Source organism: Camelus bactrianus, chromosome 2 (assembly GCF_048773025.1).
Source record: "Camelus bactrianus isolate YW-2024 breed Bactrian camel chromosome 2, ASM4877302v1, whole genome shotgun sequence".
Lineage (NCBI taxonomy): Eukaryota > Metazoa > Chordata > Mammalia > Artiodactyla > Camelidae > Camelus > Camelus bactrianus.
Window position 1 is genome coordinate 55,982,511 of NC_133540.1, and position 17,225 is coordinate 55,999,735.

The 17,225-nt window shown below is 35.8% G+C and overlaps 1 protein-coding gene across 12 annotated transcripts in view; it reads left to right on the plus strand.

The window, feature by feature from the left end:
• Positions 1-17,225, plus strand: part of CAMK2D (calcium/calmodulin dependent protein kinase II delta) — a 286,575-nt gene that overhangs the window by 162,049 nt on the left and 107,301 nt on the right. The window lies entirely within an intron of this gene.

A 17,225-nucleotide genomic window follows, 5' to 3' on the forward strand; every position in this document is an offset into this window, starting at 1 on the left:
GACTGTCAGGTGCTCCCCCTTCTCTGGAATTTGAAATCTGAGCCAGGTAATTAAAAGACTAAAAATTGTAGGAGTGGATTCATGGGGAGATGCCTAGAAGACACCCTGCAGTTCCTGTGGCCTGGAAACAGGAAGCCTTCCTGATTCTTGACTCCTGACTTCATTCTGAAACCCACTTGTTTAGGTTTAACCCCCAGCTCTGCCACTTACATCCTGTCTGACTTTGAACAATTTGCTTAACCTCTCAGGGCCTCAGTTTCCTTGGTTGTTAAACAGAAACAGCAGTAACATATAACTTCTAGGACTGCTGTGAGAATCAAATGATTTGATTGATGTAAAACTTCCAGAACAGTACTTGCCAGAGTCCACACTTAGTAAGTGTTATCTGTAATTTTAAGTCTAAGCTCTGTGTAGGAAAAGTTTCTATTGCATCTGCCTCATTGAGTCAGTAAATATTTATTGAACACCTAACGTGTGATGTTCCTGAGCTAGGTGCTATAGAGAACACAAAGATAATGGCAATGTTCCTTGGCGTTAAATTGCTCACCATGTGATTTTGGTAGTCGATGCAATAGTATAGAATGTGGGACAGAAAAAGATTCCATGAGAAATGTGTAAATTGAGCTCAGAGAGTTTGAAAAAAAGAGTTTTTCCCAACTAGAGGATTAAAAACATTACCTATACTTAATTGCTATGTGTGTATAAATTTTCACACACACAACAGAATTTGAATCAGAGATCAGTTTGAGCCAGATTGAGAGTTGATGTGAATTTTATTTGGATGACAGTATACAACCTGGTTTGGCCAAAGAGGCCTTCTACCTCGTGCATCTGGAGTCCAGAGGAGGCCTGCCAGCAAAGAGCCGGCCATGATTGGGGGTGAAGAGGGAGGCCCAGGAACCCCCTACCCACATCCTACAGTTCACACAGCCAAGGTGCTCTGAATCCATTTGAACTCACTTCATTGTGCCCCTCTTTAACTCTGCTTTTGGCAGTCACCTCAAAACCCCACGATTCCCAGCTTACTCCTCATTTTCCACATTTTATTCCTGGTAAGGTTTTGTACAGTTTTACTGTACTGTGCTGCTGAGAGTGTAAGATCCCAGAAGACACATTCCCCTGAGCTATGAGACATTGCAGCTCCTCCTGACCCACTACAGATACGGAACTCCACTGTACTGGCAATGGAGAAAGATTGCCGGAAATACTTAAAATTCCCACCTATACTCCTGCATTCCATTGGGCCTTACAATGCAAGCAGAAGAATCAGATTTTCCCATGGCCCAGCGTGATGATTAGCTTTGTGGAAGAGTAGTTGAGGTTTTTCAAGTCTGTAATGACACATGTAGCCTTTACCAGCAGAGCAGTGGTGGCCCTGATTCGGGCATTTCCATCTACTTACACTGCACACTGAGCCACTGGGAGGTTTGTCCACTATTGGAGTACAATACATGCTTACGTGAGCTAAATCTGTGTGTAGGAATCTGAATTCTGTAACACATGGGGGAAAAATTGAATGGGTTGCTGGTTATGTGAACTACGTCTTTGTGAGTACATTTCGCTCGTACCCTTGTCTTATGTAAGTTTAGCTGTAGCAAGTAAAACTGGAAATTTCATTTTCTCCTGAATGGTCCCATTCCAAACTGTAAGTGCTTTAACAGTGATTATCAATTGACTTTTCCCGCTGGCAGTACTACCAGAGACATGTGAGTTCTGAGCAAAGTTATCCTGAGGAACCCTTCTGCCGCACCTTTTAGAGGAGTTGAGTTTCATAACGTGATATTACCCGTTTTTACCAACTGAGTCCAGGTTGCTACCTCAGTGCATTTCTAAGTAACGTTTAAATAGGACCTCTAACTTGATTCTGAGGAAATAGTTTTGTTTTTAATCTCTCTCCGATTCTGTTATCACAGAGATACTGATAGAGATTAGGATTTTTATACACTAACTTATATATACTTATATGAAATAAATAAGAAATGGATATATAAGACTTTCATTCAAATTCTTAATCAACTTTCGTTGCTCTGTGCTGCACACAAGCTGTGTGCTAAACAATACAGATTGGAATCCACGGTCCCGGGAAATTCTCATCTAAAACCAGTGTTACATCAGAACAAACTGGGTGGAGACTCAGGGAGACACTCAAGATAAAATTTAGCGTGGCAGCAATTTAAAATTAGAAGCCCTTGATGAAAGATGAGACTTGTTTTAAGCCACTTGGTGAGCCCCACCTTTTAAAGGCAGGATTTGACTCTGCTAAAGGGCTGAGCAGTCACTGGAGGACACACTGTCTCTGCCCCAGTCAGGAATGCCTGTCTTCCTATTCGGTGTGTGGTGGTGTTAAATTAAGCTGTGACCTTTGATTATCTCCCAAGCTTTTCTACCTCTCCACTGGCAGAGTGCCATGGGACAGTGTATATTTGTCAGCAAGCTGTGGTCTAAATTCAGACATTGTCTAAACTTATAACAATAAGTATCTGCTAGATGTACGGCAGAGACCCTTTACCTGAGAGGCACTCTGTCAATCCCTAAAGACTGGGGACCTCTTACACTTTGTGTTTCATCAAGTCCTAGCTTAAGGTAGTGCCTTCATTATTTAAATAATGGTCTGAAGTAAGCTATAGTGGAAAAAGCCTTTGTTTTCTTTTACATATGATCCAATCACTCAAGTCCTGGTATCAATATATACAATTTTTATGTCATTCCTTAAAGACAATTTTTTTTTTGATGAAAGCATCTAAGAAATAGCTGCTAATTGGCTTGTTTCTTTAAAGTGAAGAAGTATTCTTAAATAATTTCGAGAAACGTTGATGGAAACCTCTGTCTTAATCACATGTGATGTTTACAGGACTATATGTGTGTGTCAACTCATAGACCTACACACTAAAAAGGGTGAGCTTTGCTATATGAAAATAATAACTTGATAGATGCAGGTTATAGAGATCGCTCTCCTAAATGGAAGTGTGTGTCCTAGATTTTAAATGCTTTTTGTGTTTTATGGTTTATATACAAATTGCCATCCTACCCTCGTTCTGTTCTTGGAGGACATATCCTACCCACACCCCAGCATGGGCCACCACACACGTCACATGATTCTGTCCTTGTGGACACAGCTTACTGGATTAGGTGTGGACACCCATCTGGAGGGAGGTTAACCTGAACTAGGAACCAGGACAGAGGCTAAAACTGTAAGTTCTTTAAGATTTGGGGCTGGAGTCAGAATACACACTTGGAAAGCCATTGGGCAAGTGAGAGTCACAGGGGGTTGAAAAAACAAGGAATTACCCAAAAGAAGCCAGTGTTTAAGGAGGGAGGTTTGAGCAGATGTGTGGAAAAGCAGAGCAAGAGCCCATGTGTCTCCATGGGAAGAGGAGTGAAAGGAGCACGCATATGACCTTCCGGTTTCTCCGAGACTTGCCTGAACTTAAAATTGGCTTCTCTGACTTTCTTTCCCTATACATCTACTTTTACTTAATATAGCCAGTGTGAGTTTCAGTTTTTATATAAGGAACAGGAAAATTACCCAGTGCCGTATCATGTTCTTCATAAGTATAGGCAAACACCAGTTTTTGTTACTATCACCTCTTTTGTTCCTAAAATACATGGCTCTGGTATGGGGAAAGCGGAAGCTTACAGAGAAGTCTGGGCTGTTTGTGTCAGCTCTGTTTTCATCTGGAAATTTCACAGCTTTTCAAAAAAATCAGATACCTTCTAAGTAAGAATTTAACACTTTCCTTGGCCTTTCTTTTTCTCTTCCTTTCTGAAAAGTTCTTAAGGTCCAGAAAGGTAAAACAGAGTCGTAGCGATTGATTGTAGCTTCTTCTTTCAATAAAATAAATTAACCTCTTTGTAAGGAAACTGTTTTACCTCTACTTTCACACTAAATTTTTGCTGACTGATATATTTTTAAAACTAAAACAAGAGTTTTAAAAAAAAATCACCTTTTATTTCTAGAAATTGGAGTATAGGTTTAAGAATTAATGATAACCAACTTGAATTATGTGCTTAATATGTCCTAGCTGTACACTCAGTGCCTTGAATACATAATTTCATTTAATCTTCATAACAGTCTGAAGTGGTTGCTGTTATCAACATTTTACAGATAAGCCTTAATGAAGTTAAGTAAATTACAGCGCCACAATAGTAAGTTTTAACACCTGAATTTCAGCCCAAACAGACCTACTTCTGAGTCTGATCCCTTAACCACAGCAAAGAGTGTATTAAACTATTAGAGCTAAAGGAAGAAGTTATCAGGTCATTTTTAGATTTTAATTATTTTTCTGAATCTCTGAAGGTAATATCCAGATTTAAGAAAAGATATAAAACTAAATTTATCATTTTTTATTATTATCATTATTTTATCTTTATGGTATGGTAAAATTGTTGATAAAACGTTACAGAAATTAATGAACATGCTATGAAAGACCATTTCTTTTTAAATTCAATTGTGCATATAAGCCATGTCCTTAGAGGTCACAGCTGAGGAGTGTTATTATAGAATATCCCCAAAGTTAAAGAACCAAATCTAAGGCATCAGATTATTCATTAGAGCATCAAAGATGCCATTCTCTGCTGCTTTTCAAATTGGCTAAGTGTCAAAGAAATGTGAATGAAAACAAGTTTAATTACTATGGTCGTGGTATTTGGCCTTAAAATAGAACAAAATGAACAGAAGATTACTCTCTTGTTTTGGAAAATAAGATAGTATCTTTCATCGTGGATCCTGGGACTTAGGAGAGAATGAAACCAAATAGGTATTTAAGCAGCTGTGTCATTCAAATGTGGCCGTAAATGTCTGTAAGGATAAGAAACTGTTGAATAAAAGCTCTTTTGTGCCGTCAACTGGGAGTCTGGGGTTGGGAGGCCTATAATTTGGAAAGTTGACTTTTTTAAAGTGATTGTATTTTTAGTAAATATTCTAATGAAAAATTTTTATTTATTTTTTAATAAAGTTCCATTTGAAAAATGTCAGGCTATTTCCAAAATGCTAAGGGAGGACTTGATTAAGGAGAAGTAAAAGGGAGAACATGATGTTACTTTGAAAAATGGGTGTGCTAATTCCAGAGAAAAGGAGCTGCCCAACCTGGAAAAGATGCAACAATCCTAGGAATTGTGTCCAGAACCATCGTATACCACCTGTGTAGCCTTTCCTGCCCACAGAAGAGTTCCTTCTTAGAGCTCTTATCTTCAGAAATAGTCAATGGAACACATGTTTTTAAACTAGCCTTTTCTTACATCATATTTAAGAGGGAAGAGGATGTCAGTGATTGGTACACATAACTCAGACCTGCGTCCTGATTTGTATAGTGTGCTTTTTTCCATTTCTTCCATAGTTAAAATTAAGAGGTAGTCCCTGCTTATAGGAGAGAGTTTTTTAATCTTAATTTTTTAATTGAAGTATAGTTGACTTACAATGTTGTGTTAGCAGGTATACAGGAAAGTGATTTGGTTATACATATATATGTATATATTTATATTCTTTTAAAAATTCTTTTCCATTATAGGCTATTACAAGATATTGAATATAGTTCCCTGTGCTACATAGTAAATTTTTGTTGTTTAATCTGTTTTACATATGGTAGTATGTACCTGTTAATCCAAACTCCTAATTTATTCCTCTTCTCCGCCTTTCCCCTTTGGTAACCATATGTTTGTTTTCTATGTCTATGAGTCTATCTCTGTTTTGTAAATAGGTTCATTTGTACTGTTTTTTAGATTCCACATATAGGTGATATCATAGACTATTTTGTCTTTTTCTGTCTGACTTATTTAATATGAATAATCTCTAGGTCTATCCATCTTGCTGCAAATGGCATTAGTTCATTCTTTTTCATGGCTGAGTAGTGTTCTATAGTGTGTGTGTATATGTGTGTGTGTATCTCACTACTTCTTCTTTTTAACCACATCTTCTTTATCCGTTCATTTATTGATGGACTCTTAGGTTGCTTCCATATCCTGACTGTTGTAAATAATGCTGATATGAACATTGGGGGGTGGGGTGCATGTATCTTTTCAAATTAGAGTTTTCATCTTTTCCGGACATATGCCCAGGTGTGAGATTGCTGGATCATATGGTGACCCTAATTTTAGTTTTTAAAGAACTTCCAGACTGTTTTCCATAGTGGCTCTACTGATTTACATTCCCACCAATGGTGTAGGAGGGTTTCTGAGGAAGGGAGTTTTTATTTTCTAAGATATTGTTCTTTTAAAAAATTATTTTTCATTCTTCAGATGAGCTCTATTTTACTGAAGGATTTGATTGCAGTGGTAGTTAAATCTTCTAACAATAGTAGCAAACTGTAGCTCAGTGTTGCTTTCTGTGAAAGGCAAGGACAAGCCTGTTTAAATTACTCTTCCCTTCCTTAGAAGATGTGAGTTGACATGAAAATAGCCTTTCAACTCTTATTTTCTCCTAAACTCAGTTAAAATATTAGCTTTTTTTGCCTTTTTTTTTTTTTTTGGAAATACTTAGGGGAAAAAAGAAGAAACAGAACAGTTTGAGTATATCTTTATACTTTTAAATTCTCTCTTATCTCTATGAAAAAGTCTTTCTTTAAATGATTGAGTAAAATTCTGGCTTAAGATATCATTTTTAAAGTACATCATAAAATCTAACTGCTTTTTCCCCATCATTACTTACCAAATATGCAAAACTAGCTAAAAGAGTTTTTGTGTGTTTGTTTTTAAACTAACATGAACCAGTTAAGTAATGAACCATGACTTAAAGCAATCCTGTTGAAAACCTTGTCACCAGTATAAAAAACAAACAATTCTGAATTGGAAGAGAGAGGCATAGTTTAGCTTGGTTCTTTTATTTTTTTTTTTTTTTTTTACATTTTTTATTGATTTATAATCATTTTACAATGTTGTGTCAAATTCCAGTGTTCAGCACAATTTTTCAGTCATTCATGGACATATACACACTCATTGTCACATTTTTTTCTCTGTGAGTTATCATAACATTTTGTGTATATTTCCCTGTGCTATACAGTGTAATCTTGTTTATCTGTTCTACAGTTTTGAAATCCCAGTCTATCCCTTCCCACCCTCCACCCCCCTGGTAACCACAAGTCTGTATTCTCTGCTGTGAGTCTATTTCTGTCCTGTATTTACGCTTTGTTTTTGTTTGTTTGTTTGTTTTTGTTTTTTAGATTCCACATATGAGCGATCTCATATGGTATTTTTCTTTCTCTTTCTGGCTTACTTCACTTAGAATGACATTCTCCAGGAGCATCCATGTTGCTGCAAATGGCATTATGTTGTCAGTTTTTATGGCTGAGTAGTATTCCATTGTATAAATATACCACATCTTCTTTATCCAGTCACCTGTTGATGGACATTTTTGGCTATTGTAAATACTGCTGCTATGAACATTGGGGTGCAGATGTCATCCTGAAGTAGATTTCCTTCTGGATACAAGCCCAGGAGTGGGATTCCTGGGTCATATGGTAAGTCTATTCCTAGTCTTTTGAGGAATCTCCACACTGTTTTCCATAGTGGCTGCACCAAACTGCATTCCCACCAGCAGTGTAGGAGGGTTCCCCTTTCTCCACAGCCTCTCCAGCATTTGTCATTTGTGGATTTTTGAATGACGGCCATTCTGACTGGTGTGAGGTGATACCTCATTGTAGTTTTGATTTGCATTTCTCTGATAATTAGTGATATTGAGCATTTTTTCATGTGCTTTTTGATCATTTGTATGTCTTCCTTGGAGAATTGCTTCTTTAGGTCTTCTGCCCATTTTTGGATTGGGTTGTTTATTTTTTTCTTATTGAGTCATATGAGCTGCTCATATATTCTGGAGAGCAAGCCTTTGTCGATTTCACTTGCAAAAATTTTCTCCCATTCCATAGGTTTTCTTGTTTTACTTCTGGTTTCCTTTGCTGTGCAGAAGCTTGTAAGTTTCATTAGGTCCCATTTGTTTATTCTTGCTTTTATTTCTTCTAGGAGAAAATTTTTGAAATGTATGTCAGATAATGTTTTGCCTATGTTTTCCTCTAGGAGGTTTATTGTATCTTGTCTTATGTTTAAGTCTTTAATCCATTTTGAGTTGATTTTTGTATATGGTGTAAGGGAGTGTTCTAGCTTCATTGTTTTACATGCTGCTGTCCAGTTTTCCCAACACCATTTGCTGAAGAGACTGTCTTTATTCCATTGTATATTCTTGCCTCCTTTGTCGAAGATGAGTTGACCAAAAGTTTGTGGGTTCATTTCTGGGCTCTCTATTCTGTTCCATTGGTCTATATGTCTGTTTTGGTACCAATACCATGCTGTCTTGATGACTGTAGCTCTATAGTATTGTCTGAAGTCTGGGAGAGTTATTCCTCCAGCCTCTTTCTTTCTCTTCAGTAATGCTTTGGAAATTCTAGGTCTTTGATGGTTCCATATAAATTTTATTATGATTTGTTCTCGTTCTGTGAAATATGTCCTGGGTAATTGGATAGGGATTGCATTAAATCTGTAGATTGCCTTGGGCAGTATGACCATTTTAACAATATTGATTCTTCCAATCCAAGAGCATGTAGCTTGGTTCTTAAACCCACTCCGTGCTTCTACAGTTGTACCACTGAATTGGTCCAATCCTGATAGCTCTCACAAATATCCACAAATAGACTTTGTGGGTCCTTATCTTTCTGTTCTTTGGAAAGCAGAGGCCTATGAGAAATGGGTGAAAGGGGAAATGTGGATGAGGGGGATGACTATGACACATTATGAAATGGGCATTTCACCGTCGGAAAAATGCTCTAGAGCATGAAGATATCTTTTCCTGGGAACAGGGTATCTTTCCCCAGTAAGTTGGGTTGAACTTTGGTACAAAGCATGTACCTTAACTTAGAGTAGAACCCAGGTATTCTACAAAAGAATACATACCACACAGCCAGACTCTGCAGCCCTCTCCTCCCTGTCAGTCTCCCAAGCTATAGAAAGATGGTAGATTACAAGACACCATAGTCAGCCTTCAGTCAGTCACTCAGGGTGGGGAAAAACTACATGGTCTCACATAAGGAGAGAGAAACTCAAATCAGGCACGATCTTTCAGAGCAAGTGCAAGATCTTTACTGAGACCAAACACATGGAGGATAAAAAAAAAAAACAAAAAGTGCTATGACACAGCACTTAGGCAAACAATTGTACAAACCTACCAGAGCTAAATGAAATAAATAAACAAACATAGTATACACGCAAGAACCCAAAGAAAAAACTGTCACACATATAACCCAAAGAAAATCTCATAGTTGCTTCACACTGAGGAACAGCTTAATAACACCACATTCAATAAAGTAAGAACCCAAAGCCTGGAAGATAGAAAGGATATGTCATATACCTGAGGAAAGAAATCGAGGACCAAATGAACATTATTATCAATTAAGTGACAAAATGTGAGGTTGTTGACAAACACCACTAATTAGCGACATGGTAAAAACACTCGTGATAATCATAGTGTATATGAATGAGATGAAAATAAAGTAGCTTTAGAGAATCTGATACGGAAGAGAGTTAAAGCTAATTCAACATACGAGTAATTTGTGTCTCTGAATAGAAAACCTAAAGTAAAGAATATAATATAGAACGCAAGGAAGTTCTTTAAAATGAAGAACTGAATCTGTATAGTTAAAGAGTACAATATGTTCCAGGAAATTTATAATCAGAACATGAATCTGAGATGTGTTCTAGTTAAGCTGATAGACTTGTTAGATCATGAAAGAATTCTTTTAAGGCATCCAGCCAGGTAAGATGCTTTCAAAGGAAGAAAGTGGTAAAAATTCTAAAACATGAAAAAAACTTCAAAAATACAAATTTAACTAGGCTCTTACTGTGGTGGGGGAGGAGATGCAGGGCTGGAGGAAATACTTGAAAAATTAAAATCCAGTAAATCAATCAAGATGAAGAATTCATGAATGAAAAAGACCGGTGAAAGCTGTGGCTATGGCTATTTAATCCTCTATGAGATGACATGAATACTGAACAATTACGAGAATTACTGACAACCAGGAAAATACGAATGTATACATCCAGACAATTTAAAAATTATAATTAACAAAATAGAGAAGTTGGGGATGAGAACTAGAAGGGAACATGAGAATGCTAATTCTCATTGAAAACAGGGAGTTGGTTAATGCCATCTGAATTAAAGCCTGTAGTTAGAAATTACTCTAATTGCAATTGTTTTCAAAAGCCTCTTAAAAAAAAAATCTTATTAAGAAATATACCTGCTCACAATTTTTAAGATTCATTTTGATTACTTTTTCTTCTATTAATTTCAAATTTATTTAAACAATATTTTGTGAATAAAGATTAATAAGTAAATGAGTCCCAATTTTAAAAATGTCTCTAAATTTCTGTCATCAGTTTTAGCCTCCTCCACACACACACCTGCCATTCATACACACAGTTTCTAGTCTATGGATTTGGAATATTTTGTTTCTTCTTTTGGCTTCTATTTTGTACTTTTCTGCATTGTTTTAATTCTCTATACTGAGCATATCTAACTTCTCTGAAAATAATGCAGTGATAATTTTTTTCTTCCTTAAATAAAGGTAAGGTGACGGTAGATGGGAAACAAATGTGCCCATACGGTGACATGTTAACAAGATTAAACTAGAGAAGCTGTGAATGTAGATTTTTATTCTATTCTGTGTTTTCTTGAAAAGTCAAAAATTAAAATATTAAAAGAACTTAGTAGTTGATGTCTAGGTATCTTATTACTTTAGCTTTTAGAAGATACTTTAATTAGAGACCTGCAAGACTTCTCTTAAAAAAAGAGCAATACAGTTTAGGTTTTAAAGTCCCATATATTAGGAAGTCAGTAAGCATGACAGGTCTATAATGTAACTAAAATCTTTATTAAAAAACATGCACTAAAGCTAGTGCACTTTATTCTGTAAAGAACTCAGACCCTCCATCAAAACATACTGACTTTCATGTATCTTATCAAGTTTTATGATCTTATATCCAAATCTCTGGCAATTAGAAGCTGGAAATTTGAGGGGAGAAATACAGACCAAAGGGTAATAGGGAGCTGACAAAGTGATTGCAGTAACAAGAAGGTCAGGCTACCTGACCAAGCATGGAAATAAGCAAGTTTTAAGTGAGGGGTAAAAGCAAACAAGAGCCAGAAAAACATCATGGTTTGAGAGGACTTTGCAAGTAGGCACATTTTTCTGCTCACCTCCGCAGTTCTTAAGCCCCCAAAACTGTACAGAACACAGAATTCTATAATCCTAATTTTGGTCCCAAGTCATTAAAAGATTATATTTTGTATATTTAAGAGTTCAGAGGTATTTCAAATATATTTTTATATAGCCATGAAAATAGTTTTGAAACTTAAAGCAGTTTGTTACTTGGAAAAATAATTTAAGAAAATATCCCCATTCCTAGTGATTCCAGGCAAATGAGGTGTTTCTCTAATTACTGTTTTACATGTTGTTGCATGAAAACACTGCAATTAACATACAGGCGTATAGCATTAGTCTGTCTATTTTCTTTCTATCCAAGCTGTGGATGGTAATCTCAAATAAACAACTACCCTTCTTTTTAAGTTCCTTAAGACAACAAATGCATAGAATATACCCCATTACTCTGTAGTTTAACAGCCTACATTCTTCAGAGGGAAAAAATGATTACATTTATCACCTGAGTTTTGTGAATCTATAAATATTACTGTAGAAAGCCTAATTAGCTGTTAAAACTTGAAGAAGTGAATGCACAGATGCTTCGTTTATTTTTTTCTTCAAATTCTTCTCCCTGTGTTTCACACCATATGCTGTTGACAAAGGAAGACATATCCTAGTAGAACTGGGTGTACAAGAACCTTCATGGAGTTCTCAAATCCAGTGGCGGTGAACGACAGCATCTTTCTGCTGCCTATTGGGTTATTATTTTCATTTACAGTCTTCTTTAGCTATTCTTGAGTGCATATTTAACATTCAACAGAATTTGAGAGTTCGCAAATAGTCTCAGCATTTTCCTGTTGATGTCAACAGAAATAAATGTTGTTCTTGGTGAGATTTTCCCAGTGACCCATTTCTCAAAATCTTTCTAAGATCTGAAGCATATTTGCCTTCACAAATTCCTTATAATTTGTAAAGAGCATTTAATGATTGATTGCATGGTATTGGAAGTGAGAAAGAAATGTCTCAACTTATAAACCAAGACTCAAACTTGAAATAAGCTTTGACGTGTATGTGGTGAGGAATCAGGACCTTTGGGTTCTACCACAGATCTGTTAGTGATTGATTCACTTGGAAATATTGCCCCACTATTCTGTGCTAGAATAGATTATCTCCACAGTGCTTTCTGGGCTCTAAAACCTTTTTATTTATTCAGATTGCTATTTATGGAATCTATTATGGTCATACTGCATTTTAGAACAGTAACTGTAGTAGCAATGTGGAGAATATATTTGTAGAAGGTAGAGATGAATTTAGAGATACGAGGCTGTCTAGTAGTTGATGTAAGACATTGATAATGCACTAACTGGGGAACACGGGGTGGAGAGGAAGGGATCAAGTCCAGAGGTAAATTTGGAGCTAGGGTTTGGCAGAATGTAGTAAACCACTGGATGCTATGGTGAGAAAGTGGAATTTAGCTTGACTGTGATGGGGGCTATGTAAATAGTAATTCCATTACAATATGAGGATGCAGATGAAAAGGAATAAATTTATGCACAATATGAAATGCCCTTGAGACATTGGCTGGAGCTAGTGAAAAGAAGAAAGGTTAATAGTGGGAGAGAGGATGAAGGTAGATAAATTTTGATGGAAGACTCATTTATAGGCTAATTAGAAGGAGCCAATGAAGAAGAGGATATTGATGACCCAGGAAAAAGGCAAGAGTCAGGGAAAAGTGAAGAGTGAGATTCAGAAGGAAAGAGCAGGAATGAACTCGGATCACATTTGAAGCCTTCGATTTTGGAAGGAGGGAGACTTCTTTGCTGGAGGTAGGAGGGAAGAATAAGTTTGGGTTTACATCAATTCAAAGGTGGGAGCTATAGCGATAGTTCTGTAAAGCCTCCCTATTTGTCATCTGGAAGCTTCTGGTTGTTTAATTGTACGGTGTCTAAAGGTCATAACTCAGAATTGCTGTCTGTTACGTTGCTACACCAAGGTCTCCGCTATTTCCCTGCTTCTCCAACTGCAGGTTCTCTACAGGCCTGGTATTTTATTGAAGTACCCAAGGTAGGCCAAGTGGAGCTGAGTTCAGTTGAGGAAGTGGTTGGTAATTCCTTCAAACCTTCATATATCATGTTTTTCCTAAAATGAGAGAGTTGAAGTAAGTACAAAAATGCTCAGGCAAATCAGAAACCTAATTGTACTTTCTAAATCAATTAGTGTTAAAAAGGTCACTTAAAACTATCCAGTTCCCTGTAATGAAATCAGTTTCATTAGAGATTCTGTGTGTGCTGAAATGAAAATTTTGTCCTAGTCTACCAGATTAGAATCGCTACCAGGTAGTAAATATTTTACGCATCCTCTTCTCTGTCTGCGATATGGTCTCAGATTTGTCTGAATGGTCTCAGAGGGCTTTCAATGTAAAAGTAAGAGTTGAAGGTCAGTCAGTCCTTGTCAGCTAATGACGTATATCCAAGCACTTTTCCCTTTACCTGCCAACATTCAGAGTAAAACAGTTCCTATGTAAATGTGCTATATTTAAACAGTGCAGTATCTGGTTCAGTAAGCCATACTGTGGAGAGGAAACAGGCACCATCTCTTAAATGGTACTGTAGCCAAAGATTTAAAAACAAACAACAACAACAACAACAACAAAAAATAAAAAACCGCAGCTATTGAGACTGTTACTTTTATTTTTTGTTTAAGGACTGTTGTCGGGTCCTTGTTTTTACCTGTCTTGAAGTAAAATAATCTTGCACCAACTAGGGTCAACATGTCTCTCCCTATGAAGGAGATTGATGTGAGCGCTTGATGTTTTTTGAGAGCATGTTTTTTGAGCTAATTGAGTTTATTGTGTCCAAAGTGGTTTTCCCACTTCTGTAGTGCAGCTTATGTTCTGTTGATAACATTTATGAAATTAGCGTGTCTCATAGAAAAGAGGTAATATAGATTGCTAGACTCAACAGACATATATAAATATGTGTCTACATAGGTATCACAAACAGTTATAGACAGATTTTACAAAAAGAAATCAGAAACCTATCCATAAATAATAATTAAAATATTAAAATAATGTAACTTGGTCTTTTTTCCCACTTGTCATTTCTGCTTTTGTGAATGTCATTGGGAAAAATAATCCTGTTTAATTTGGTTTAACATCATGTAGTTTCCAGGATTTTTTTTAACTAATATGAATGTTTACAGTTTGAGTTTTCTAATTCTCTGTCAACTTAGATGATGACCTATTAGCAATTTTGAACTCTACTTAAAAGAATAAACTTAATAAAAGAAAATATTTTAATGCAAATCATAGACTTCTAATTTACTTACGTTCCCTACTATTATAAACCTTTTTAAAGTTAGCCCTCTTTTTATGTTAATATTCAGAGGCTAGATCTCAGAACAGTTAGTTATCTTTTTTCATTCATACTGAAGTGCAAATGTATATATTTCTTTTTATTTCTGTAAGGATTTTAATCTAAAGTCTTTTTAGTTGTCTCACTGGCACTTTCTCCAAGGCAGCTTTGAAACAACCCGACCTAGAAGTTTCTATAAATGTGCCTTTCTTTGAAAATGTTAGGGGACTAAGACAAGTTGCAGAGAATAAAGACCTGCTGTCTGTACAAGGTCACTGGGCCTGTAGCCCCTTTGAGGCCCAGAAGCTTTCCCAGTGAGGAGGAGGGAGGCAGAGCAGAGTGTTACCGAAGTCAACCTCATCCTCAAAGGCAAATCACCCCTAGCTAAGTCTAAGGGACCTTCTTCACTTGTTCTTTTTTTTCCAAAACCAAATTCCCTTCCTAAACATGAGCAAAACTGTATAGGAATCTTGTTTATAGCGGAACTTTTGATTTCTCTTGTTCAGACAGTGAAATTTTATTTTTTGGCATTGGCTCAAGCTTTCAAGTTAGATATCCATTACTGTCCAATAATAATGTCTGGCTGTGTGTTCATTTTAGATTTTGCAGTTGTTTCATTTAAATTGCCTTCTACATTCTTCTAGCATCAAATATAATTCCCTATGATTGATATAAAATAAATATTAGATATAATATAGCCTAAGATAAAAACCTATGCCTAGAAATACAGTGCTGACTAAATATAGTGAAAACTATGTAAATTCAGTATGTTGTCATTGTAGGAAGCAGTAAGCATTGTGGTTAGGAGCATGGAGCATCAATTCAGATCCATATATGTGTCCCAGATCAACCACTTCTAGCTATGTGATTTTCTGTAACTTTTCTGCACCAAACCTCATGTTTTTCATCCCTAAAACGGATAGAGTATTATTTTCTTCATAATATGTTTGAATGGATTAAATAAGACTAAGTTCACAAAGTATCCAGCAAAGCAAGTGCTTAATAAATCTATACCTTTTTCTTTAAATGTCAGCTATTACAGCAAATGCCCTCAGGGCATAAACTCACCTTTCGTAGTTGGCCACCTTGATGTTTCCAACTCAGTGTTTCAGCTATGGGAGTGGAAGTATGTATGTCTCCCATTAAGGACACACAAGATGGACCAATGACAAAGGAAGCAAGATGTGTCTAATCTTTCAAAAGACCAAGTCTCAAGTATATTGACTCTTCCGAACCACTTAAGACATCTTGTCTCTCAGCAGTTGATGGGTCTTCCAAAAAAAAAAAAAAAGAACATGATGAGAAGGAGGCATCAGGACACAAATATGTAGTATTAGATACAAAGAAAGTGTAGTGATAGTGGGACCTAGGAAAGATGAAATTCTTATGCTAGGAAATATGTGCTTATAATTACCAAGCTTGGATACCCATTTATGATTTTCCTTGTTGATGGACCTTTTGGGGGAGCAAGCACTTGCATTTTATACTTCTTTTATTGCAGTAATCTGACCCCCAAAATTGTAAAAGTTTGAAACCTTCAGATTTTCATAAATCTGCTTATTATAAATGTATAGCCTATTTGTATGACCTTGGATGCACCATCTTCTCTGTGCCATAGTGTCTCTGGCTAAATAAGGCAAGTGGAATAAATTATGTATCAGTTAAAAGCTCTAAATTTATGATTCTCTGTATTTTTATTTAGAACAAGATATGGTATTCTTTTGAAACTTTTCCTTCACACAAATTTATTCTTTGGTTTATAAATAAACTTTTTATTATAAATTCCTATTCATGCATCAAGAATAGAAGCAAGATGTAGTAATGGTTGATGCAGCAAAAGTCCATGCTTTTCTAACATTATAATAATAATAAAAATAGATAACATTGAGTTCTTAATCTAAGCCAAGTTATTTTGCTGTGTATACTAATCAACTTTATCATATGTAAACCCAAAACAACTATTGGTCTATAAATGATGGATAAAGAAGTTAAATACCTTCCCTGAGAATAGTAAATGGTAAAGCAAAAATTCAACAAAGTCTGACTTGGACCCTATGGGTAAGAAACATTTTTCTGAATGCCACTCAGTATCTAAGTCTTAATATTGCATTATTTCTAGATTGTATTCATCTTTATATTTTCTGTTCATTTCTTCCTTATACTCATTTGTGCCACTCTAAGCATGAATGCCTTTCTCCTAGTTGACAGGGAGCACTGTTTCTCATAAAATATCTCAAGGTAGATTTGATTTTTTTGTTTTTCATCTTGGAATAGTTAATTACTTAAAATCTTTTTATAAAAATGAGTAATGAGATTTTCTTAAAGTTAATTTGATTACAGTGAATGAAACATCATAGCCTTAATTTTTATAATATTTGAATGCCCCATAGAGAGGTAAATGGATGGAAACGTAGGCTCTCTTAGTAGTATACCTTTTAAGTTTGCAGTAGGGGTGCTTCATCCGATGACCAGGTTTGATGTACACCTTGTTACATCAGCAAGTTATTTTAGCTCTTTTGAATTAGTGGAGAATTATGAGCTAGGTTTCAAATAGTAAAGTTATGGAAAAAATAGAGATGAGAATTTTCTGATCTGTTTAGAACTGCATTCTTTAATAAGTAGATGATATTAACTAGAAAGAAAAAACAAGAGTAAACTTGTTTCATTGATATTATTTATCATATTTACCACTTAGGAGAATCTACTTATCCATATGCATTTTATTGTTGCTACAAATGATTTTTCCAAGCTTTAG